The following is a 25,865-nucleotide window of genomic DNA, read 5'->3' as shown; positions in this document are numbered from 1 at the left end:
AGAGTAAATTGTTTTTAAAAATATTTATATTTAATGGCTACCTTGCAACTACTCAGCAAATCTCTACTGGCTCTTTTGTTCCAGGCTTTTAGGAATAAGTACATTATCTGATTTTTGCAGAACAGTGCTCTTTTCAACTAAATGCAGTAATAAAATGGTTTCACTGGCCATCTTAAAACATGAATGACAGTTTAGATGAGCACATTCTTTCAGATATTTAGAAATTCTCCTGCAATCAATTGCCATCCACAAAAGGCAGGTTTTTCATTACTGTTAATTGACAGCTATAAGTTTTGAGGAAAAATTCTGCATTTTTAAAGAATAATTACTTTATTTGAAATAATTTCACTGAAATAGAATTGAATCTGGTCTTATTATTCCTGCACATCGATTTGTTGGATCTGAATGGCCTCATGAGACTCTAGTGTTACAAAGGCATGTAGGTATCCTCAGTGTTATTCAAAGTGAGCAGTGCTCTGTGAAGTTAAGAACAGGCGTGCTTTAACGAGACAAAATGGTGATGGGAGAGAAGTTAACTATCAGAAATGGTGGACTGGTTGTTTAGAGGATATGCAGAGGGTAGCAGCGTTACCTTATTTTCCATGTAAAAAAAAACAAACAATGCCTCAAGTTCCTCCACGAGTCAAATTCATGGACATTCAGGAAGCACAGAGTTGTAGATGGCTGAGGTCAGGTCCTTAAGAACACCGCTTTTGTAGGGTTGTGGTCTTTTCCAGTCTAATTCACTGGCATATTATGAGATACAACAAATGGTTGTGTTGTATCTTCCTGACCTTTAAGGGAAAAATATTTATTAGTGCATTTTAACTCAGCTTCCACAGCATTTGTTTGTACTATTTTGTGCAATAAAGTAATTATGTAATTAGCGATCATCAGTTCCAAAAATGGCAGGAATATTTCCCTCTTGCTTGAACTGCTAGACAGAGAAGAGCTTCAGAAGGCTTTAGAATATTCCTGCACTGGCCCCTATGGATTGACAAAGCAACATCATTTTTCATTTCTGACTTGTGTGTAATTTTTTTTTTCCCCACATCTGCCTTTACTGTTTAATTTAACAGATTTACAGGCTAGTCCTGGGAAACAGAACGGTTCCAGAATTGTTAATTATGTTCCATAGCCAAGAAACAACAAACCAAATGATAGATTGGGAGCCTTACCGCTGTGGCTATCTGCTGCCTGAGGGAGCGTCTGTCCTAAAATAGCAAGGAATCTAGCCCTTGTCACCCACTCTTTTTTATTAAAGAGTCTGCTCTGCAGTGGTCTGCCAGGTAATTAGCCTAGTTTCAAGTGACCCTAATAGCATGTGGCATGCACTCAGGCTTCTCTGTAAACTAAGTATGCCTCCATCTGCGCAGAGCCGCTGGGATGCAGCTCATCCCTGCAAATGACAGAAAGGTACAGGTTTTCTGGGAGCAGCTAGTATGGAAATGTAGAGCAAATGCAAGCGAGGAATTGCCTGGATGAACGTAATGAACCACTCAGACACTGACCTCAAAGTGTCAGTGAAGCAGAGGCCTTATAAAAAGTCCTTTCAGTCTTTAAGTGGAAATTTTAGAAAAGATACACAGGCAAAATCTGGAGGATGTGATCCCCTCGTGAACAAGACGGACAAGCCAGGGTGCAGAGATAGGTAAAATAAACACAGCGCAAGGTTGTTCCTAATTCATGGACTAGTCAATATTGTCCCTCATCACCTCATTTTGGGGATGTATGGTGAAGATGCAGTTGGACAGAGGACTCAGGAGTTGGACAAGGTGTTTATGATTTTCATGTTCAACAGAGCCAAAGAACAGAATGGGAGACGGTCTCATTTGGGTATTTTGTATGAGCTTTGCGTGGTTTTCTCAAGGCAGCCCAGCCTGGAATTCAACTGACTGAGAATTGGTTTGATAAAACCTTCTGTTTCCATGAAGGAGAGAGCTTGAGAATGTGTACTACAACGGCACGAAAACCTGGATGACTGACTGACTCATTGGCAAAAGCTGGGATCATAATTTTTGTGGTCCAGCTCATGATTTCTGAGCATTTGGATGGCAACACCGTGTCCTGTACAGAATTGCCTGTGGGTGATTCCTGTATGGTGATTCCCATATTCCAGATGGGGAAACTGAGGCCAAACCTGCTCTGTTTGAGGTCCCACAGTAAGCCAGGGGCACTGTAACAATGGCATCCAGAACGTGAACAGCTGCTCCTTGTACTTCTTCAGCAACAAAGGTTTCAGTAAAATCAGCAGAAATGCAGGACAGTCACGTGCCCTGAAAAGCCTGCAAAGGCTTCTGAACAGGAATTATGAGCTACTGCATCAAAGGCCCTATGCTTGACATTTATTGGCTTTTTGATGAATGTTGGGGTAATTTTACTGTCAACAGTTTCTCATTAGGAGCCTGGCAGTGTTCTTTCTGACCATTATCTTGCTCAATATCACATCGGGTTGCTACAAAGAGCAGAAATTTTATGTAAAACCCATCTATCTCTGTAGCTGCAAAATGTTTTAATAATTCTACATTAAAATAATTTCATGGAAATGCTGGCTGCCTCCTCTAAGCAATAAGGGCAATAGACAAATGGTTAGATTTCCATGAAGACCTCAAGCCACAGGACAAAACTCATACTGCAATGAGTAGGATTCATTTGTCTTGATTTGAATGGCATTGCACCTCGATCATACTAATTCTGAATTTAGCCACAGAGTAATGCGTCCCCATCCTGTTTTACACATTTTTGAAGGAGACTCACAAAGGGCACAAAGGCATTAGAGCTCTCCACTGGCCTACTGTTTCCTGGCTGTTTGCTGACAGTATTAGGGTTTTTTTTTGTTTGTTTGTTTTGTTTTGATTTTTTTTTCCTTTTGGTCAATCCTATAGCTTTCATAAAAAGAAAACTGTAGAACTGTACCCCTAATACCACAGCGTATTTAAAAAGGGGACAATCATCCATGAACCAACTTTAATAATTTTCACTCTATGACTTTTAAAACGTGAATACTACTATTAAATATTTGGATTCTGAAGTCAGGATAATGGGAGCATCACAGGGCTACTGTGTTTTTTTATCGATTATGGTTGTGAAAGAGAAAAAATGGAAACCAAAACCAGATGATGAAGTAGCAAATTGAATTTGAAAATGAACATTTAAGCCAGCTTTATAGGTTTTGGAATCCTGATTCACGACTGTTGTGCAGGCCAGCAACAGACACCTGGATATTTTAACATAGTTTTGTTGTAGCTGTTTACTAAAAGGGAGCCTACCTTTTCCCCCTTAGGTGGGACAGAGTTTTCAGGCTGTCTAGACTGCAACTTGCAATGCCCTGGAGTTATCTGAAAATAAGAAACATTCCTGTAGCCTAGGTTAAATCGTAACCACAAGTTTTAAACTAACTTCCACAGCAGTGCAACTTAACCTGTTGGACCTTAGTAGGTATTGATCTCTTTGCCAATTCTGCTGAAGGAAAGTCACCTCTGGAAAAGGCAGGACAGGTATGGATGGCAACACCTCAGACTATCTGCAGCTTGGCTCATTAGAGCCGTATGTCAGTGGGGTCTGATGTAATGGGTCATGTTTAAGAGAACAGAAGCTCCAGCCATCGTCTGCTTTCTGAAGGAGTTTTTAAGGACAAATTAACTGCAACAGGAGACGTTCAGGCTGCCTCAGCTGCTGATTACTGAGGAGGCGTTAGGGTCTTCCAAAGTGGCACTCAGGTTTTGTTCCAGACCTGTCCTCCTATAAACAATTACAGCAGATGAAATCATTTTTGGAAAGATGAGTGTTTTCTTTGTCAACTCTCCCCCATCAAGGATAATGTGCTATATTATATATCTCCACTTCCTGGCCCAAAATCACTCTCCATATGGACATTGAATGATACTTCTATAAAGAAGCAGTGAAGAAATTGGTAAGAGATATAAAGAACATAGGGGAAAGGAGAAAGCAATTGAATACATGAATCATTCTCCTAATGTGGCCTTCAGTCTAAATATGAGTGTTTTGATTCTTATACCTGTTTAATGAAACATATCTTTCATTACATTAAAAACTTATCATCTGCTGTTTAAGGGAGTCAAGCCTATAACAAAAGTCTATTCTGAGTGTTAGGATATAGTATAAACACATGGCCAATATTTATGAGTTAGTCTCCCTTCCTTCTCAAGACCTCACTAGATGAGATTAAAAATATTTTAAAATGAGTGTGCTTTTTCTTGCTTTTTTGGTTTTGAGTCCTTAGTGCAAAGTCAAAACAATTTTTCCTTTTTTTCTCTCCCTCTTTAGCTGGATAACTTTTTTAATGAATGCCAAGACTCTTATATAAGTACACAAATCTGGAAAGCTTTACAAAATACCACATGTCGCAGTTTAACAACTGGTGACAATGCCATAAATACTGGAGTGGGGGAGTGGTTTTAATGGAAACGCTGGAAAAAAAAAAAAAAAAAAAAAAAGGCGTAACAGATGACAGAGCAGAGTTATGAGAGAACTTGGTTCTCTGAAAGAAGGCCATGCAGGAGAAATGCTGAGGGGCAGGGAAATGACTCTGGATTTCTACACCAGAGTTCACTCAACTGGATGGATATGGTTGGTAAAAGACAATAGTTTTACCAACTGGACTGTATTCACAACACAGGCTCAGGGCATTGGGATGTACTGCAAATGCATGATCATCTGCACAGCAAGGTACTCACCACATACATCCTGCCCATTCTCTCCCATCTAGCACCAGCAGACTTTTCCAAGCTTCATCATGGATTTTTCCTAGTGTGGAGAGTGCACAGTGCAAAACATAATGGCATTAATACATTAGGCTGTGTTAATGACCAGGTGGATTCATCACCTTCACTTCCTGGTGAGCACTCTCTGCCACTTACCCTGCAGTTTGCCTCCACAGTACCTTTCTTTTCCTGTCTCCACTTCCCATTCCCCAAGGTTTTTCTTCCTATCATGTTTTCCCTAGCCCCTACAATTCTTTTCATACAATCATCCTTCCATTTGAACAGGTGGATCCTGCTACATTTCCCATTCAGTACTGCTTGTAAAGATTTTTTACTGAGTGTCTGTGTTATTTCCATATTATAACACTTAACCAATGCAGAGTACTGGAAAACTAACCTAATTTACCCCTTTTTCAATGGAACCAGCAAGAATATCCAAGCAAGGACAATCAGCCCCTTGTTCATTGGCCTGATGTTACTATTAATTATGGTTACTATTATTGTTATTATCATTGCTATTATTATTGCTATAACCTATTGTAACACCACTACAGTTCAGAAACTGAAATTTTAATGTCTCCTCTCCATATTTGGGCTTGGAAATTGTGGTCTTAATTGCTAAAATTAGAAGCCTCTCCAGTGTGGGTTTGGGAATAGCTTTTATCTGGCAGTAAGAGCAGACTTAACCTCTAATGTAAACCGTAAAAACAAACAAACAAATAAACAACGTATTTAGTGTGGTAAAATGGAAGTTGTGGAAGATAACAGTCCTCTTTGTGTGCTGTCTGTGGAAAGCTGTATGCTTTTAGTGGTTTTTCATGTCAGCATTTATTCAGAGTAGACGGTCTAGTAATATTTCAATGGAAAGCCAGAAACCTGTCTGATGCACTTGATGGCTGAAATACAGCACCAATTTATTCAGTTACCCACTCGTAACCACTAAAGAAGCAAAATCCAAAGAGTAGATTTACCACAGCAAAAGTCCTGGTGAACAGCTAAGTAGCAATTCATAGACTAAAGCAATCTTTTAAAAAAGTCCAAGATCTTTCTGCCCTGTTCATCACTATAACACTTAAATACATTTTTTACAAGCCATTTGTTAGATTATTCTGACACATAAAGAAGAGGAAAAAAATGTTTTTACAGCCCTGGACAATAGAAAAAAAAAAAAAAAAAGATTCACTTCCTGGCTTTCTCACAAAACTCCAATGTGACCTTCAGCAAGCTAATGCCCAAGAAATGTGACTGTCTGGTCCAACCTCCTATTTATTGCTTCTTGGCCTGCTTACCTCTGACTGGTACTTGCCTCAATCGCGACTTTGGTTGAGATAAGGAAATATCTAACCTTGTAAAGAGGGAATAAAATAAAATTTAAATTAAAAAAAAAAAAAAAGGAAGAAGGAAAATTTAAAAAAAAAAAAGAGAAGGATGCCAACAGTGTGATCCATTCTCCTTGCAGTCAGAACTTGTAGTTTATTTCTGCTTTGAATTCATCTGACAACAGCTTCCAAGCAAGGTAAGAGAGCTGCCCCTTTTCATGAGCTCAGCTAGATCTTTCAGTACCTCAGCAACTACACGTAATGGGGCTGATCATTCTTTTTTTCCTGTCCTTTTCCTGTCTTGTCTCTCTAGACTGCAAGCTCTGCAGGGGAAAATTGGTTGTTGCTATGTGTGCAGCCAGGGCCATGGCACAACTGCCCAGATTGGACTCACCTGTGATGAGGAATGAGTGCTGTGAACCCAGTTACAACAGTGAGAAGCCAAATATGAAACAAATAATAATAATAATTCTCTGTCCAAGAGAGGCTCCTTCAGTTTACTACAGATTCTCGGAAATCTTTGCACCTTAGCAGAAAATAAAGTGCTGGCACTATATAGCAAACGGTCAGCAGAGGGCAATAAGAGCTCAGATCTTGAAGCAATTCCTGGTTATTCTGTTACCAAGCTGCCAATGTGGTGTTTCTACTTGACTGCTCAAGGGGAATGAGCCCTTGGTTCAATCACGCAGCTCTCGGAGTTCTAACACGTGTGAGAAAGCGCTCCCAAAGTCATGCCAGCCACAGCTCTAAATTCTCTTCTGTTCCACTTTCACTGCAGCCCCCATCTTTGAACCCACATCGATTATGCTGGAGGACCAATTGTGATCTGATAGTCAAGATGTGCTTCTTGAAACCAAATTCTCAGATTTTTGGAAGCAGGAGGACACCTTGTTCTGCTCTAACAAATACACATGTGAGAGATACAGATGTGACTGGGGAGCTGGACCATTCAGCAGAGCATTCAGCAGAGCACAGTTTCTGAAGGCCTGACTGCTCTGGCTTTCTGGACAGTTATTTTAGATACAAATCAAGTTCTGGAGATTGTTAGGAGGTTCTGGAGGGAACAAGAGACTTGCAAAGACCTTCCAGCAGACTGGACCTGCAAGCCAGGCAGACGAGGCAAGCAGAATGTGACCACCATACCTCAGATTTTCAGTAAGAGGTAGCAGCAATCAGAGTACAGATCTCCCAGCCTGAGCTCAGCCAGCCAGCTTCTCCTTCTCACCTCTTCCACCCTGCTTACCAGGTGACCTACAGAACGTCACCTCTGTGTGACTCAATTTCCCCACCTGTAAAGGAAGTTACGGACTGGTCTGTGACACACTGGGAACAGTGAATGATAAAAAACAATCAGCTGTGTTACTCACGGCTCCGTGATGAACTACAAGGCTTGTCACACCGCCGCACCAGTCTGCCAGGCAGGAGAGGAGAAGTGCTGAAGGTGTTAGTCCAGGTGGACTGTGCACGCCGAGGCACAGCAGGAGCTGCTGAAAAGTAAAAATACTCCCTCAGGTCCTCTCCCAGCAGGAACAATATTCCGGTTGCAATGCAGATATCCTGCCGAGTTGTTCCACCCCTCAGGGCTGCTGAATGCTTTGCAAGAATCTGTAATGGCAATCATTAGACTGTAGTAAATATTACAGAATAGGAATGCCAAATGTCTCTTTATCTGAGCTTCAGTTTTACTTCTGGCTTCATGAAAAGCAAGAAAGCATGACCAACCACACTGATAGCATTAATAATACTTGGAATTTCAGGGAACACTGCTTATCAGCATGAATTAACCAGTCCTCCCTCGATTCCCATACCGTAGGAAAAGGATGGGGAGCAATTACATTGTTCAAATCCACCCCAGTGAGGGAAACCTGTAACTGCTTCAAGCACAAAACAGTGACTGTATCAGGCCATGCTGAACCTGCAGAGGAATTCAAATAAACAATATTGAATGATCAGCTGTGGAATGCAGTGAACACAGCCAGGTCAACAAGCGCACTGATAAGAGCACAGGGTGACAAGTGGGATCCAACCCAGCCTAAACCTCCAGCAGCCAGTGGCAACCGGGTGGAGGTTACGTTAGCTTTGTGCCAGGCAGCTTCTGGATAATTCTCAGCGGCAGACCAGGTGGAAGATGTAATCGAGATGCTGCTTCGTCACTATTTTGCTGCCAAGACTCCACTCAGAGCAGAGTCATCTCTGCCAGTCGTGATTCAATGCCTTTTCCACTGGACAACCTTCAGCCCTATCATGCAACTGTGCTTCTACCCAGCTGAGACAGAAGCAATCTGTGCCCTCTTTCGTTTTCCTCCCTGCCACTTCTGAGCCTTCTCTGACTCAGCGTGGCAGCGTACGCCAGGCAGAAACCATTTCAGATTATGGCAAGCCGTAACCACAGAAATTGAGCCACAGCCAGCAGCAACACTAAAAGCAAGCAATTGAAACTTTGAAAGAAAAACCCACAGCTGTTATGTAAGAGTGATAAGCAGCTATAATAACCACACCTGGCAAGAGAGTATTTTAATCCAAAAAGGTGTTTGCAACCTTTTCATAATCTTCTCTTCTAAGAAGGTAAAATCTAGTTGTTGGTTTTTTTTTGTTTTTTTTTTTGTTTTTTTTGTTTGTTTTTGAAAAAGGTACTGAACATCTGATTTTAGCAGACTTTTTTCTCTTAAAAACTTTCATCTTTAAGGGTTTATACAACAGTATATACAAACATTCCCATACAGGTTAAAAATACATTCTTTCATGTGGACAGAGAGTCCCTGTTAATGTGGTAGTTGCACGGAGGATACAAAAATAGCTGCTAGCAGAAGTATATAAAGGATACGATTAAGAAATCAGGTGCTAATGAGACTGCTCAGGACTGATTCACGAAGGGCCTGTGGCTATTCCATGCCAGCCCTTCCAGGAGGTGTCTCTCTCAGGCATGAGTCAGTGCCTTGCCTCTGTGCAGCTCCTTCTGCAGGAAACTCCCTGCAGAAGAGCTGGCAGGTACGTCCTTAAAGGCAAAGCAATGTAAAAAGGGGCTTCCTATGCCTTACCTCTTCCAGCTGCACGAACAGACTACAGGGGCAGCTTGAAGAGAGCGCAAATAAAAGCAGGATGGGGAGGCTCTGGACGCTGGCACAGGCAGGAACCGGTCAGCACTGCAAAGGTACAAAAGATGGCTGTAAGCCAGTTTGGGTCCTGCTGGTCCTTGAATTGATGTTAGCTCTGACGCTCTTGTGCTCTTGAACATTCATGCCTGGAGGACAGATTCTTTACTGCCTGAATTAAAATCCTGCCCTCGGCAAGGTTAATGACTATAATTTATTAAAAGGCGTGGAATAGTTTGTTAAATGATGTTGAAAAGAGAAGATGCGTGAAAACATGTTACAAAGCGTCCAGACAAACAAAAGGGTTGCACTGTACTTCTCTTTAAATTGAACCGGTTGCTAGAAGTCATGCACTTGTCACCCCTTTTGGGCCAAGAGCAGTGTGTAAGCTATACCCACGTGTATCTACCCTGTGCATACAGGTGCCCTGCACCACACTGCTTGTTGATGCTCCTAGGGACGCTGCACGGTGGCTTCCTTCCCATCATCCGTGGATTTCACAACGGCATGTACAGCAGAGTCTGCATGGAAAAGCAACAAGAGAACAACCCGTAATTTGCCCCTTCCATTGCTATATTCCCCTAGAAATGTGATTTCAATGAAGAAGCATTCTTCCTTTTGAGAACTAGCAAAATATTCACAGACACGACCTCCCAAAAGTCAGAAGTGCCAGGAGAAGGGATTCATGTACAGGTGGCTTCACCTGTTCTGTGTATTAATCTTATTCACAAAACACTTTTTTAGCTATTAAAGAAAAGACTGGTAATGAGCATTTGCAAGAGACCCTGCATTGCTGGATTTCAAGAAAGCTTCAGAATTCAAATGTTTTTCTCCTGTTCCCAGAGTCACATTTTCTCAGTAGTCTATTGCAAATAGACTCCTGGTATCTGGTGTCTGGCCAAAAATGGAATCCAACCCCAGAGCTAAGGGTCTAAGTTCCTTCTGCAGTACATAAAGAGAAATAAATGCTTCAAAAGAGTGATCTAAAACACCTGAAGTGTTGGGAGGTGCCTAGCAGTAGCCAGTAGAGAAATAAAGTCTTTGCTGACCTTGGGAGCTGAAGCACAGGGATATCTTCAAGATCAGAACTGTGCTACTGCTTTTCTCTTAAAACACATAAAAGAGTTTAAAATACACTTTTAAAAATGTTATTTTGTGTTTATTTATGGTGACTGATACGGGCCTGAATATTGCACCCATCTTGATATGCCTACCTTTTTTTTTTTTTTTTTTTTGGTCAGGAATGTCTCTCCCATTCCAGTGTTAGAAGTTCAAGTCCCAGCAGTGTCCTGACCTTAGGAACTAAGCGGCTAGTGCACGATCAGTTCCTAATGGTAAAACCACCGCTTCCGTATGTCATTGCACAGCAACAAGGGCAAGAGGAAAGGAGAGGAAGGAAAAAAAAAAAAAAAAAAAAAGTAAGAATTATGCTTTCCTTCCTCACTTTTAAGGGTGAGATTTCCCTTTTATGGGGAGATCTCTCAGGTTATTTACTATCAGAGCCAGATATCTTTAATGGTTCCTTCTTTTACCAAGAGAACAAATTATTCTGTAAAAAAGCCAGTTCTTTGCTTCTTGCCACTGCCAGCTGCATGCAACTTCCAAATTACAAAGCACTCACTTAGATGAAGTGAATACTTCATTAAACAATTAAGCAATAAGGCAGAACAAAGGCTGTGGTTTCCAGGCCTTGTTCTGTAATTGTATCCTGCAGCATTAGGAGAACCAATGCTTGAGCAGAGGGTTGTGTTTTAGGCTAGGATTATCCCCTAATAGCCTTGTCCCAAAGTATTAGAGGACTGCCACGATGGGGAATTTTTTTTTATCCGTTGATGGTGATGTAAAACACACGATTTGTCCTTGAAGGTCTAGGGATGAGGATTTCCATCCCTCTTTCTTCCTTTCATCTTACTGTAACATATTGATTACAAGCTTTTATCTGTGCTCTCACTTTCTGACCCACAAAGGTTATCCACCAGCCTGATTTCTGTGAAGGTGCAGTGTGTTGAAACCCCGTTCACAAGTAAATAACACCACGTACCCCTGGACACATTTTGGGCACTTTGAGCCTGAGTTACACTGAGGAGGGAAAACCTGCAAGCCATGATGTTGAACAAGGTGAAGTTTGTGCTGACACTTTCTGTTCACCTCAGACAGAATGTGCAACCAGCGAACTTTCAGATCAAACAGACAGGCACCTCCAGAGATAAGGCAGATGCAGGTTTAGTTGGCTGATAAGTAGAGATTGTTTGGATTGCAGAAGAAATTTAAATGTCTAAAGTCCACTTACATTCCGCTACAGAGATTTAAACCCTTTTCTTGATCTAGTAAAGGCCCAATTCAGCTCCTAATGAAATTACCAGGATTTGCTCCACTGACTTTAAAGTCGACTCTGGGCAGACCCCACAGCCCTACCAAAAAAAAATAAAAATTATAATCCCTTTCCAGAACAGTCAGAGAACATCCCAGATAACAATGACAAGCACTTCTCTCAAACACAAGGAATCCCTCTGTGCTGCCCTTCTCCACAAATCATTCAGTTCTGCTGAAACAGAAAATACAGCTCAAGTGCAAAGCACAGCTCACCGTGCCACAGGACACTCTGTCCTTGGGAACTGGAATTAAGATCATCCAGACTTGTGTTATGGGCCAATGGAGGGCCATTAGAAGAATTAACTTGCACTCCGAACACAAATCTAAACAGAAATCTAAAAAAAATAAATAAATAAATTTAGATTTTTTTTTTTCTGAGTGTATGTATTTTATGCTCTTTTAGAATAAATCATTCAATGTATTTCTTTGATTATATTTGCATTCCTCTCCTTTGGAAACAATATGATTAATATTAACTCAGGTCCGTGGCATATTCTTCCATTCCCCACAGTGAGTCGCATCCATTTCAGATCTGCTGATTCTGGAAAATATCTGGCTGTCTATCCTCATTGGGAGGTATGGGAGAACAAACTATCAGAAAATGTCAGAAAACAGATTTTTTTAAATATCAGAAATCAAAGAACAGCTGTCAGGTTGTTCTACAGCATGAATGCAATAGAAGCCTATAGGAAAGGGAATAATTTGCTCAAAGAGCAGGATCTGCTGAAGGGAAGGATTAACAACTACACCAATAAAGGATTTAAGTGCCTAAATTGAAGTTTAAGTGCAACCAGGGTACTGAACTCCCCAAATACCCCCAGCTCCCCTTTCTCTCCCCTCCTACTGAACTACAAACAAACCCCAAGGATGGCACAGCTCCCTGGGGAACTCCTTCCTCCATCAACTTCTCCTCATACCTGCAAATCTCGTCTCACCAGTGCGATGCACCAACATCAAAAGGAAGCTCAGGAAATTAAGTCCAACTTACTAGACAACTTACTAGCGTGCCTATCAGATCAGGCTCAGTGTATCTGGAGCCAGTAGCATGGAAGAGGGACAAGAAGGGAACAGCTTGATGGAGCCAGAAGGCAGCATGGGGAGCTCTGGAGAAAAACAGTGGGTCAAGAAGCAGGGGTGGAAAAAATGGCCTGTGGACGCTCTTGATGCCTCTAGTTCTGCTTCTGTGCAGGTACAGAATGGCACTGGCCACTGCAGCTTCAGGGTTTTTTTCCCAGTTAAGGTAGAGCATCCCTCAAAAATCAGGTATTCTTCTGGCTCACTCCCAGAAGAATGCCTTTAACTGCTAAAGGCATTCCTAGAGAACGCCTAATAAATGCTGACTGCCTCTGCTCTCCCAGATCCTATCACGGCCATTTTTACAGCTAGTGATGGTATCTCAGATCCTTGTCTAGGAAGCATCAGGCTAAGAGGCTCAGTTGTCCCTTAACCTTCAGACCATCCAAACTCACCTCTCACTTTCCACACACATACCCCGATCACCTGGGGAAGGAACAGGAGTTGCTCTCTGCAGCTCAGAGAAGGATGGGACTTCAGACTTTCCATCTTTTGAGAAAGTTCATGCTTTTTTGTCCTTTTGCACCCTGGATCAACATTTCTGGAGTTCCACATCCCAATCCCCATGGCAGAGCATCTGGTTTCAGAGGTTGCTGTTTGTCTCCCTAAACCCAAAGGATTTTTGTCCAATGATGCTCTAAACCAAATGCAAAATTATATATATTTTTTTAATGATTCCCCACCTACCCAAATAAAAAATAAGACAAAAATTTAGTCTGGATCACTACCCAGACCTGACCACAAAAGTGCACAAAAGCCACTGAGCTGGCACAACTGAGGCAGCAGTGACATCTGGGCTGGGATGTCAGTCTGCTGCTGATTCACAGACAAATCCCCAAATTTACCACTGTAAATTTATCTTGCTGTTTGGATTCCATCCTGGCAGCTAGGCACTGAAAAGGAAAGTGTGCTGGGGCACCAAGTCCAGGCACTAGCCAGGAATGCCTTGCCGAAATCAAGGACGTAGCCAATTATTAGGAAAAGTTGTATAAAAGAGTTGTGAAGCTTATCTCCTGTGGGATCAGTGATTGTAAACATGAGTAACAAGGAATGCTAACTAGATGGTATTTGGATTATTACTTTGTGTGATAAGCCACTATCTTGTCCTGAGGTTTCTAATTGCCAATCTGTACAAATAACAAACCACAATACCACAGTTACCACAAACAGAAACTCAACTGCAATGACCATAAAAGTAACTCAAACTTTACTTCAGCTAAACCTGGTTTATTTCATAGTTATCTCATATCCCACTACATATTTATTCCCTATTTTTATTTTGTGTTGCCTTGCAGTCAAAATTTAAATAACCAGCTTTCTAAAGCAGGGATGTTTTTGACTTTATATCCCATGCTTAGCATAATGGGGCCCTGAATTTTAACTGTGGAGCTTCCTAAGCCTACATAAATTCAAATAAATAACAAATAGTTTTTCACCTTTTTACATTTTCTTTCTGACTGCTCAGTCCTGCTCTTTAAATCCAGGTCATTTGTAGAAGAAAACAAAGACCCAAGATTAAAACTATTTGTGAAGAAAATCCAAAACAGGTGAATAAGATCCTCTTTGACCACAGTTCCTTAGTTCAGTGTGTCCAGTCTCAGCTATTTGCGGTAATAAACATAACAAAGCACATTCTGTGTGAGAAAAAAAACAAACTTGAATTTTGATCCATAACACAAGGAAAAGGAGCTCAATTGCCAAGAGGAGTTTTGCAAACATTAGCTTGATCCAGTGGCTCTGGTTCTGGCAACATTTCCAGACGGGCTGTCAAATGGGCTTCTCATACATAGGATTGTCCTGACACTGGCAGTCGGGTGCTGTGCTGTTGATGCTGGAGTAAGATATAATTTAGAAATGCACATAAAATACTGTCTTGCTTTATTAAGTAGCAACCAGAAATGTCAGTATCACATGCTAATTAATGATTAATGTTTGAGGAAGGAGATGCATACTTGACATATCTTTAAACTGGTATAACAAGTTTCCGTACTGCAGAGGAGGGAAGTTCTCCATAATACACAGTAATAGGCTGTGTACTTGGAACTGTGTACAATAAATTTCCCCACCTTCAGGACAGAATGTGTCAACACACAGCTGCTCCCCAGAATAAAGTTAGTTCCAGGATTAGTAGTCAATAACGCTGAAGAACGAGGAAAGAAGAAAAAACATACAAGCGATGATCAAAAGGACAAAAAAGTCTTTCGGACACACCTGGGGTAGAAAAATGTAGACAGAGCACATTTTTAATGTGAGGCTAGACCTGCTATCAAAAGGTGCTGAGGGTAAATCAAGAAATAGAGAAAATAACATTGTGGAACTGACAAAGCTCTGGAACTCGGTGATCTTCCTCAAGGTGATCTCCTACTCAGCAAAGAGAGCTTTAGCTCTTTAGCAGGGAGAGTTAGCATATACTTACACATAATGCTGTCAGAATAACACATTGACGTTATCTAACATCCCACACTGATGAATAGTAAAGCACTTTGCATCTGTTCATTGATGTTCCCACACAGGAAATCAGTAAAGTACATGCTTGCATTTAAGTACATTGTCCAATTAAATGCGTTTCCTAAACAAAGATGTTTTCGTTAACCGGGGTCTACATGCTATATGGAGTAGACACAACTCCCACATCACTTCTTTACAAAATGAAGCACTTTCCTCCCCTGTCATGTTGTGTAACAAATGTTGCAGGGGATAGTCATAGCCTATGATCCTATACCAAGTCATTGGCAGAATCAATAAAAAATAGAGCTGGGATTCATCTAACCTAACATTAGCAAGCTATAAAGTAGTCCTCCGGTCAAGAAGGACAGGTAGGACTTTGGTCAAGCTTTGCCATTACTCTGTCCACTGGAGATGTTTCCTCACAATGTGGTTTGTCCAACCTGTCTTAGGCCAGTGGAGACACCCCATCTCTCTCTTGACTGTAGAAAGGACAGTTTAGATTAGAGATGCCAACTTCAAAATAACCAAAATGATGTAAGGGAAATCTCTTTTTGGATCCCAACCACCTACTGTTCTCCCAGACACCACTCCTGTGGCCCTGGAGGACGCTCAATACAGAGCTGCAGACTGGCCATGGTGCCACCATTTCCCAACCCGCACTGCCCTAAATCACACAGCTTCCCCCTTCCACTTCTGTCACACCACTTATTTTGGTTAGGGTCACCTCTTTTTGAAACACCTCCTTCTTCCGTACTTCAAAGGGCTTTCTGCTCTAGAAATAATTCTGCCACCACAGCATGAGCAAGAAATAATGATTTCTGCGAGCTGTTCAAAGTCCCCTCCCGATAGTGGCTTGAATTTTTTACAATGGTGTGGAATGTGAATCGAATTGTTAATCTGATGGCTGTCGTGGCCTTGCACAAATGACTACCTTCTATAAATAAATTCCTGCCAGCGTGATGATATATTAGTAATAAGAGTACAGATAGAGCGTGTGTCTAATGGAGCTGTTACGGGTGGCACTGTGTAATGTTGCACACAAAACCCTTACCTCATTCAGGACAGAGGCTCAGGAAAGGAGTATGCAGCCAGGTGAGGAGGCAGGGGGTCAGGCTAGTAACTTTTGACTGTTTTCACCTCTTTTTCCCTTAACATTCCCCCGTAGTTCAGTAGAGAGACAACACCACAGACACGAAGCCACTGCAAACTGAGCTCCTTCCCCACTTCCCCCACAACCTCTAGTGCTGAATGAAAAGTAGTTGGGAGACCCCCAGAACTCTCCAGAGAACATAAAATAGCCCTCACAGCCCCGGGTGCTCAGTCTGGGCAGAAATTTACCTCAGGATTTCCAGGAGAAGCGGGCACCCCTCACCCCACAGCGGGCGCTCATGGCGGCCCCACAGCACTCCCCCCCTCGCGTCCCTCTCCGCCCTTTTCGCTCCCGGACCCCATTTCGCTGCAGCCTGCCGCACTTGGCCGTGTGGGAGGGAGGAGTATCGGCTCTATGCCCTGCCCAGCGGGCTCAGGACAAAGGCGGCTGCGTTTCTACCGCCACAGCCGTCCCGCCCGGGCTAGGCGGAGCCGTGCCCAAGCGCCGCTCCCCACCCGGGACGAGCCGCCCCTGCCCGCCCGGCGCTTTAACCGCCCGCCGTGGGTGTTGGCCGGGCGCAGTGCGCATGAGAGAGGGGTCGGCTCCTCAGCAGAGCTCGCTTTGGGTTTTGAGGTTACTCCGAGAACCGGCTGCCCTTCGTCTGGTGTCCTTCCCGCACCCCGCTTTGTCCCCTCGCTGCCTCAGCCGGGAGAGGCGCGGACTTCTGCCCGCAGCAGGTGAGCGCGGGGCTCCCCCTGAGGGAATCTCCTCTGCCCGTGGGGACCGGCTTTCTATCGGCTTTTTACCAGCTACCGAGGCGGATTTCCAGCGCTGCGTGGAGCTCTGGGGCTCGGGAAGCGCCTGCAGTGGGTTTCCTCGAGGGGTTCTCCCCTGAGGGCAGCGAGCCCGGCTTGGCTTCGCCTCTCCCCGCTCCCTTTTCCTCAGCGACCCCTTGGGGAGAAGCCCCGGGGCTCCCCTCACTCCTGTCAGCCCCCAGCCCTCGGTGGGAGCGATCCGGCGTGGGTTTTGTTACTCACTAATGGGATATTTCCCTTCTCACGTCAGCTTTTGCGGTTCCAGAAGCAGCACTCGGGACGGCGGCTGCTCCCTTGGGGTTTTGGCCCCTAAAGTTCCCTCAGGCAGGTTTGTGCGATGCTCTGAGAGCTGCCAAAACGCGGCTCTGAGCTCCTATTTGCAGCATGTGTAACATTAACAGCCGAGGAAAGAGGCTTCAGAGCCCAGGAGAGGTGTTTCTGGGCTCCACGCAGTTTTGTGCCTGAAGGAGAGGAGGAAAAACTTCTTGCCAGCCTCTTTGCTACCTGACGCGAGCCTTAGCCGAGCTGCGTTAAGGGTTATTTTTCTTTCTTCTTTGCATTTTTCTTCCCCAGCCCCTTCTGGTTAAAAACAACTTGCCGCTGCATGTAAAAACAGGCAACTTCAGGGAAAAAAAAAAAAAAAAAAAAAAAAAGGATGGGGAAAGAGTTTCTAAAAGGTCTCATACTGCATTATTTGGCTTTGGATGTGTGGCGTTACTGACTAAGGGTGATGGCAAGGAGCTGTTTTTTCTTCTTCATTGCTTCCTGACTCTCCACAATTTAATTTTATGCTTGGGGGGGAAAATAAAAACTGTTGGCTTAAACAGTAGCAGATCCTAGCTGCAAATATTTTGCCTGCCTTCTGTCAGGTGCCTGTGCCATCTGGTGATATGTGAGATGGCTGCTGCTTCATCAGGTCGGGATCTCAGGTAGTTCAGGCGAGGTTTAGTGTGTGTGCAAGAAACCACAGCCCTTAAAACACTCCAGATTCTGGATTTTCAGTAATCGAGGCTCTTAAGGGCACGTTTCCTGAATAGTTTTGGGTTTGGGATGGCAGCTGAAAATGGAGCTCTGTTGTGCTTGGTCCTGTACGTGGGTGTAGCAGGAGATGATGCCTGCTGTAAGAAGTACGCAGATGAAATAGGCAAGAAATTTGGAGGGGGGCTGTCTACTTTTTTTTTTTTTCTTAGTTGCTGGGATTTTAAACTATAAAAAATGAAGTACCATAAATGTAACAATTGTTTTCTTGTGTCCTCCTTTTTCTGAAGGGAACAGAAGGAAGACCTTCTTTCCAAACCCTAAAGTATGTCTTAAAAGCTTTTGCAATTTCTGGTTTAGGCTAATAAAAAGGTATTATTTTAAGACTCTTCTGTGGGTCCTTTGACTAATACAGCATTGCAGATGTGCTTTATTGTACAGCTACCATAGTTCAGAACAATGATTGTGGGTTTTTTTCCTTCCTTTGCAATGAATATCCCCGTATAAGGGAAAAGCTGGTGTTGAAGCACTAAAGAAAAACATCATATCACTCATATCTCAGAGAAACAAAGATACTAATTATTTCTCAGAAGTGGAATAGATTTGCTTCAGAGGTGTTTTCCTCACTGAGGGTTTGCTTAGACTACTTACAGCAGTGAATAAATAAAACAAAGTTTTATGATAAAGTGCTAATAGTGTCTGAAACGGAACATGTTACATGTCATGTTACATCTCTTTACTTTGTGTACAGTAAAACTCTTCTCCTGTTGTTCACAGTTGCTTTTCCTTGTTTATATGCATGCCTCTGAGAGAAATATTAACCCAGAGTGTCGGTGGAGGGGCTTGCTGGCTGGATGTAGTAACTGCAGCGACTTCACTCCTTAGCAGTTGACAAGTCACAAGCTGGCTGACCTTCGAAAATACTGGAGCGTGAAAATAAATGATGATACGAATGTGGCTTTCAAAGCCAGCCAGACAGGCTGTGTCAAATACTGTTACCACTTCCCTCCTCTTCCTTAATTAAAAAATAAAAGCGAGGAATTTTAATTTCCAGTGTCGCTAGCTGCTTAAAGATCTCCCTCTCAGTTAGGTATGTATTGATTATTGCTATACCAGTGAACGTACAGGGTAAGAATTTACTGCTCTGGTTTGCCTCTGCTCTTTTCAGCTCAATTTGCCTTGGGCAGGCAGACCTTTATGTACTCGCAGAGGAATGAAATGTGCATTAAATTAGCTCCATTTTAAAGTAAACATCTCTGCTTTGTGCTTCAGATGGCTTCTGCCCTCTTCCTGATGCCATCGCAGCAGTCACAGGCAGATGCAGGAAAGGAACTTGAAATCCCAGTGTGCGAAGTGACACAGAAGCACTGGGGCTGAAAATTATCTTGTCCTCTTAAGTGCTCTGTAAAACAGGATTTGGTTCACCCTTGCTCTGACTGTAGCAGTCGTTACAGGTGTAGCATCGCTGGGGTTAGGGCTCCATTGTGTAACAAGGCAGAAGTTGACTAATTACAGAGGAGTCTGCGCCCAAAATTGTTTATGCAGATTTCATGTTTCCAAAGTGGTGGCTCTCAGCACCACCCTGATTTTTAAGAGGGGAGACTTAAAGCAAGTAACTTTAAAAGAATCGGATGCTTTCTTTGCAGAAATTTCCATAAGAACATTTGAAGTCAGCAGAGACCTCAGGCATCACCTCGCTGTGTTTAAAGCCCCAGCTAATATTGCCCTACATAGCCATGGGTATCGTATGCAGTTTTCTCACTAAGCAGATACTGATCATCAAATCTCAACCATAGGCTGCCAGTGAGAGCCTTATCCTCCCCTAAGACGTTAATCTAAAGAAAAGTAACTACCTGTCACTGACCAGTTTTATTTTTAGTTGGGGGGGAGGGATTGAGAGCACCTCAGGGATGTTCCTCTGTTAGCTTAACCTGCAGTGTTATATCCAAACCCATGCCAGTGGCTGCCTTACCTTTAGGCAATGGGGTTCAGCTGGAGCTGCTCTTGATGCCATGCACTGGAACAAAGTTTGCTTGCAAGGGATGAGGCTAAGATGCAGAAGAATCTTTTTTACAGTCTCCTCCCAGATAAATTCTGTCTTCAGGCTGGATGAATGTGCGTAGCATTGTCAAACCTGGTAGAGGTGTTCTGCTGTCTGTTTTAAAAGTGGCACGTCCCAGACAGTGGAGAGAGAACGACGAGATGATGATAATCTAGGCTTTTTCAAAAGGTTTCTTGTCTCACTTAACAAAATTTCCAAAGTATATTATTATTAAAAAAATAAAAATAGAAAGGCTGTTCTTGAATATTGAGAAGGACCAGGTAAGAATGAAGGACACTATTGAACCCTCTCTTTCTGCTACCTTGAGGGTTGGATTAACATAGTCAAAGGTGTCACCTAGTGCACTGAGTTTTCTAAATCATATTGTGCTCAGAAAAAGTGTAATAATTGAATTATCGCTTAGGAACCAATGAAAATGATGGTTTGTGATCATTTTAAGCGGGCTACTACATTCAGTTTGAGATCTGCTTTGGTGAACTATTTAAGTCTGTGATGAAATAGCTGGATTTGAGTTCTCTGAGTTGGTGCCTTGCCCATCTCGTTCTTTCAAAACCTCTGTACACAGGATTAATTATTTCACTGCTGGCAGCTCTCGCAGATTCTAGTGCGAGTTGTATGAATGACGTTCAGTGTGTTTCTTGAGGCTCCAGGTTCAGAGGACTGAGGGAATCTTTGTTTTTAGTCCTACAGCTAACGGATTTTGTAGCTTTGGAGGAAAGTTTGAAAGTTTGTTAGAGTGCACTGTAGAAATGCAGGAAGATTAAACTGAAATATTTGGGTTGCTTGCCTCGAAGTCCCTTCAATTCTGGGAGTGTCACATGGCTGTTAGCACTGAAATTATTTGGGGGGGGGAGTCACACGTGTCTCAGGCTGCTGCAGTACCAGAGCACCCCGAGTTCCCAGTTTGTGAAGCATGTTTGAATTTATTCTCCACCTACTCTGAAAACCGTCAAAAGGATTGAGATCCAAGTGTCTTTCAAAGCGCTTTTCCTCTGCCCCTTGTTTAGAGAGCCGCGCTGCCCTGTTTAGGGGTCAGCATTTCTGTTTGGCCAGCTGTGCTGTGATGACAGTCCCTCTCTAAACAAGGGCAGGAAATGCTGCTGCTGTAACTCGGGTTTGGACAGCCTGGATTTTGTGCATGCAGTTGAGGAACATGCATCGTAGCATCTGTGCTTCTGATCTGGAGGAGAAATCTGAGTTTAACCGCGTTGGCCAATTTCAATTGACCTTGGTTCCTGAACACTAGCCTTGTTGGTTGTTACTTCAGTTTTGTTGGCTCCTTCTATGAGAAGGGCTTTTACATTTTCTGCCTGATCCTAGGGCTTTTCTGTGCCAGCACAAAGGGCTGAGCGATGCCTCAGGCCATCCCGCGTGCTCCTGGTGAGCCAACTGGCCTGGGATATGTCCCTTCTGGGCAGCACTGTCAAGTAGTCTGTTCTGCCACTCAGAAAGGTTAACACGCACTGAATATCACAGAAGTAGGAAATAAATAACCTCTAAAGCTCCAGAATTTGCTCTGTATTTCAGGTAGTGAAGGAGGGCTGTTCATAAGAAGGAAATGAATCCACCGTACCGGATCAGCCAACTTTGATCAGTCTGTAACAACAGCAGCACAATGAAAACGTGTTGTGGGCCAGTCTGTTTTGTTTACCTGTGATCTTGTACAGCTGGCTCAAAGGTATGTAGCAGGAGCACTTAATGCAGGGAAAACCTAATCAGGTTGTTAGATACCTGCTCTGGTTTTGGAAGGCCTTGACCACAACGTGCAGGAGACGGGCTGAGTTCCTGCTCTGTTTGCCTTGTTTTATATGCCCTTCCCTCAGCATCTGGTGGCTGTTGTCAGAGGCTAATTGTGATACAAGGTCTCTGGTCTGCCCCTGTACCATTATTTTTTATAAAACCTACCCCACAGTGGCTCTCTGAATGACCTCAGAGTACTTTCAGATGGTTTTTTTTAGATCCATAGCTTTCAACTCAAGCAGTGCCACTTAGTAGAAGATGACACTGCACATTGTACACTTTGTGTGTGTTCATACGTCTGTGTACAGCTGGGGGATGAAACAAACCTTGAAGTTCACTGGCCAGTTTGTTTCCCTGTGAAATAACTGCTCGAACCTGGCAAAGCATGTGTGGTGCTGAGTCTAGGCTTAGGAATCTGGCTTTAGAAACTGTTCTCATGAAGTGCATTCTAGAAACTGTATGTGTAGTGAAGGGAGGAAAAGACTGATGCTGTGCCCTTTTAGGAACATGCGATAGCTTCCTGAAATTGTTGGCTCTATTTACCGTGAATGTATGGTGCAGGAAATAGGATGCTGCTGCCTGCTCGCTGGCTCTCAGCTCCTGGCTGATACAGCTGTTGACTTTTGGCCTCCTGGTATCTTCCATTTTTGTGGAACTGCTCATTAAGCTAGTTTTCAAACAGGATTATTAACAAACACTTTTTTTTTTTTCAATCCCCTACTACAGAAACAATTACTTCTGACTAAAGTTGTGTTCTAGTATTTAGAAGTATTTATAATCTCAGTAAAACTAAAAAAAAATCAACCAATTGTCTTTAAAAAAAAATATCTTTGGCAGCTTCATGCAGTCTCTCTGAACCATGTACCACTGTCAAAGCAAAATCAAATCTTTGGAGGTTAAAATTCAATATTAACTTTAATGTATTTCATTTTTTTTTCCCACTACCTTCTGCCAAATATGCATGATACCTGAATTGTGTTCTTCTAAATATCTTGTGAAAGCTAGTGCTAGTGTAACTGATCGTTTCCACTGACAGAATCGCAGCTGCCCTAAGATGCCTTTTGTTTTAACATCTGGGGTTTTCTCCCCAGGCAGTACTGCTCCTGTCATGTTTCTGTACTCTTGTGTCACGGTCTGATTATTTGACTCTTAATCCATAACAGGACAGGGGTACACCTGAAAAACAAAGCAATAAGAAACCTAATATGTTGAATAGAGTAAGAAATTAATCCTCTTGTGAGCAACTTTCCTTTTTGCTGTGTTTCTGAAGGGCAGGAGGAGCAGCTGCCTGTCGCCCTGCTGTTCTCACTTGCTCTGATGATGGCTACTGTATTTTTTTGAACCCTTGCTGGTTACCTTGGCAATCCTACTGAAACAAGCTATCAGTTCAACAAGAGAAGTTCATTAGATCCTTGGCTCTATCCGTCTTGAATCCATAAAGTTTTTCACCTAAAAGGGGGCATAAAAAGAGTGCAGAGTCTCCTGTGTCAGCTGTGGTTAGGAAGGGAATTTGCCTGTAAAACATGTGTGTACAGCAGCACGCAGCTGTAGCTGCGCTAAGCATTGTACAAACACGTAGGAGTAGCTTCTCCCTTAAAGCACACAAACAGAAAGGGGAGAAGGAATAATGTTTGTGAACAGCTTATGATCATAATGACCTCTGATGTGTTAGAGGTAATGTGAAGGACTGAAGAAGGAAGTGTGTTTTCCTTTCGCTTTGTGGTTTTGGCTCTTGTTTTTTCTCCATCACCTCCTTTCTGCAGGCTCACAGCTCAGGAGCAGTGCAAGAGACTTTCTGAAATGAGTGAAACCTCCAAAGCCTTGCGACACAGTGGCAGAGCCAATCCTGTAATGCTTGCTACTTGATCTTGTGGGGGAGGCTCTCCTAACCAGTTGCACTTGCTGCCTTTATTCATTGTTCAGGAGCTTTGTGAAACCTCAGAGCCTGGACTCCAGGATGAATAACAGGAGTATTTACAGCCCGTGGCTTTGACATTTATTTCTTTACTGAGTCTGGCTACTTCTATTGCACTGGACAAAGCTTGGACCCATTTTTGCTAAGGTCTTGCTGTTGAAGGAAGTAGAGCAGTGCTCCTAAATACTTCCTTTCCACAAAGTTTTGGCTGGTTAGTTGGTTTCTCAGTAACTTGGATGAGTATTTTCATTACATGAGTCGATAAATTTCAGTCTCAGTTATGCTATCGACTGTAGCCTGAAGCAGTGAGCTCTGACCTCTCCCGGTAGCCCAGTCTATGAAAAGCTTACAAAGAGTTTTGAGTGGAACTCTAGAAATTTAGGAGTCATCTGTAATGCCTCACCAAGGGATGGACCAGATGTGGCATGTCCAGCCTATACAGGACACCAAGATGCCTTCTAAAAACTGTCTCCATTTTTCCTCTGGGTGCTGCAGGCTTTATGTTGGAGGTGGAGCCCCTCTTGCAGGATATGTTTTATTCTCAGGGTGTTCTTTTCAGGTTTTGCTTTCTGCAGCGTAACTTCTTGGCACGTGGCAGCCGGAGGTGCAGCAGCTGCTGCAGGGCTCCTGTGTGCACCTGCCTCGTGTGATTCCGAAACCCAGGACTGAGAGCATGCTTCTGTGTTATCACCAAAGGACCTTGAGGATGCACTGTCACTATTTATATTTAACAATATTAATAGGAGGAAAGGAAGAATGTGTAGGTGAAACCAAGGTTAAATCTCACCTCTTTTTTTAACATTAGGGCTGACAGTTACCAGCCACTCGAGTTGTGGCAGTGCAGGGCTGCGCTTCCAAGACATTGTGCGGGCGCCTTCCCACGGGACACTCGTTGGTGCTGCAGAACAGAGGAGGGAGTGCTCGGCCGTGCCTCTGGTAATGTCATAGCTCTCTCCTGAGAGGAAGCGACCGGCGGGATGGAATTGTTGCTCAGTATCAGCAGATGTTATCTCACCACCACGAGATGCTAATCGGCTGACCAGCAGGCTCGGGTTTCTCAGCGCCGGGCTGGCAGCGGTAGGGAGGCAGGAGAAGCAATCCAATTGAATTGGAAATGCGGACTGGGCTTTGCTTCTCGTGTCACCTTGTGAACCAGAATAAAGGGAGAAGCACTTGGGAAGTGGGACCATCTCGTTACCCTGATACCACGCAACTGAAACGGTGTCTGGTTGCCCAGTGGCTGCGTGTAATGTGGTACCTCGGCACCAGTTGCTTTGAGGGATGCATCGCTGCTAATTCCTAGCCACCTGCAGGGTGCCTGGAAGGATGGGCTGGTGAAGAGCAAGGTGTCTCGATCCTCAGCACAATGCTCTTTCTTGTTGTGAACGATGGTTTTAACCTATTGGAGAAAGATGAGTTCAGTTTCTTTCCTTCCTGCCCCTTTCCTGCTTGTGCTATCAGTGCAAAAGGATGACTTCTGTCTTTGTGGTACTTTGGAAAACAAAGAAAGAAGTTCTGCTGGAGAGTTTCTGGAGACAAGGCTAGAAAAATGGGCCTAATGAGGTTCAACAAGCCCAAGCGTGAGGTGCTGTACCTGGGTCAGGGCAATCCCAGACACAAATGAGTGAAGAACTCATCAAGAGCAGCCCTGCGGAGAAGGACCTGGGGGTGCTGGTGGGCAAAAAGCTTGACACAAGCCAGCAGTGAGTGCTTGCAGCCCAAAAGGGCAACAGGGCCCTGGGCTGCATCAGCAGGGGAGAGAAGGGATTGTGCCCCTCTGCTCTGCCCTTGTGAGGCCCCACCTGGAGCCTGCGTTCAGCTCTGGGGCCCCAGAACAAGAAGGATGTTAGCAGGTCCAGAGGAGGCCATGAGGATGCTCAGAGGCTGGAGCCCCTCTGCTATGGAGCCAGGCTGAGAGAGTTGGGGATGTTCAGCCTGGAGAAGAGAAGGCTCCGGGGACACCTCACTGCAGCTTTTTAATACTTGAAAGGGGGCTTATAAAAAGATGGAGAGCAACTTTTCACTCAGGCAGATAATGATAGGACATGAGGAATAGCTTTAAACTAAAAGAGGGGAGGTTTAGGTTAGATATTAGGAAGGAATTCTTTACTCTAAAGGTGGCGAGGCCCTGTCCCAGGCTGCCCAGAGGAGCTGTGGCTGCCCCATCCCTGGCAGTGCCCAAGGCCAGGCTGGATGGGGCTTTGGGCAGCCTGGGCTGCTGGGAGGTGTCCCTGC

At 43.6% G+C, this 25,865-nt stretch overlaps 1 long non-coding RNA gene across 24 annotated transcripts in view; it reads right to left on the bottom strand.

Annotated features, from left to right (window-relative positions):
- LOC137849904 (uncharacterized) overlaps positions 1-16,658 on the bottom strand; it is a 47,305-nt gene extending 30,647 nt beyond the window's left edge. For 6 of the 24 annotated variants that reach the window (XR_011092138.1, XR_011092136.1, XR_011092137.1 and 3 more), the window contains exons 1-7: positions 9,535-10,075; positions 9,082-9,186; positions 7,411-7,648; positions 7,187-7,332; positions 4,698-4,767; positions 3,270-3,338; positions 593-794 (exon numbers count right to left, since the gene is read on the bottom strand). This is a non-coding gene — a long non-coding RNA (uncharacterized lncRNA). The other 18 variants (XR_011092144.1, XR_011092142.1, XR_011092149.1 and 15 more) reach the window with 18 other exon arrangements.
- Between the last annotated feature and the right edge of the window lie 9,207 nt (positions 16,659-25,865).

Source organism: Anas acuta, chromosome 1 (genome assembly GCF_963932015.1).
Source record: "Anas acuta chromosome 1, bAnaAcu1.1, whole genome shotgun sequence".
Taxonomy (NCBI): Eukaryota; Metazoa; Chordata; class Aves; order Anseriformes; family Anatidae; genus Anas; species Anas acuta.
This window is presented reverse-complemented; position numbering and strand designations above follow the sequence as displayed.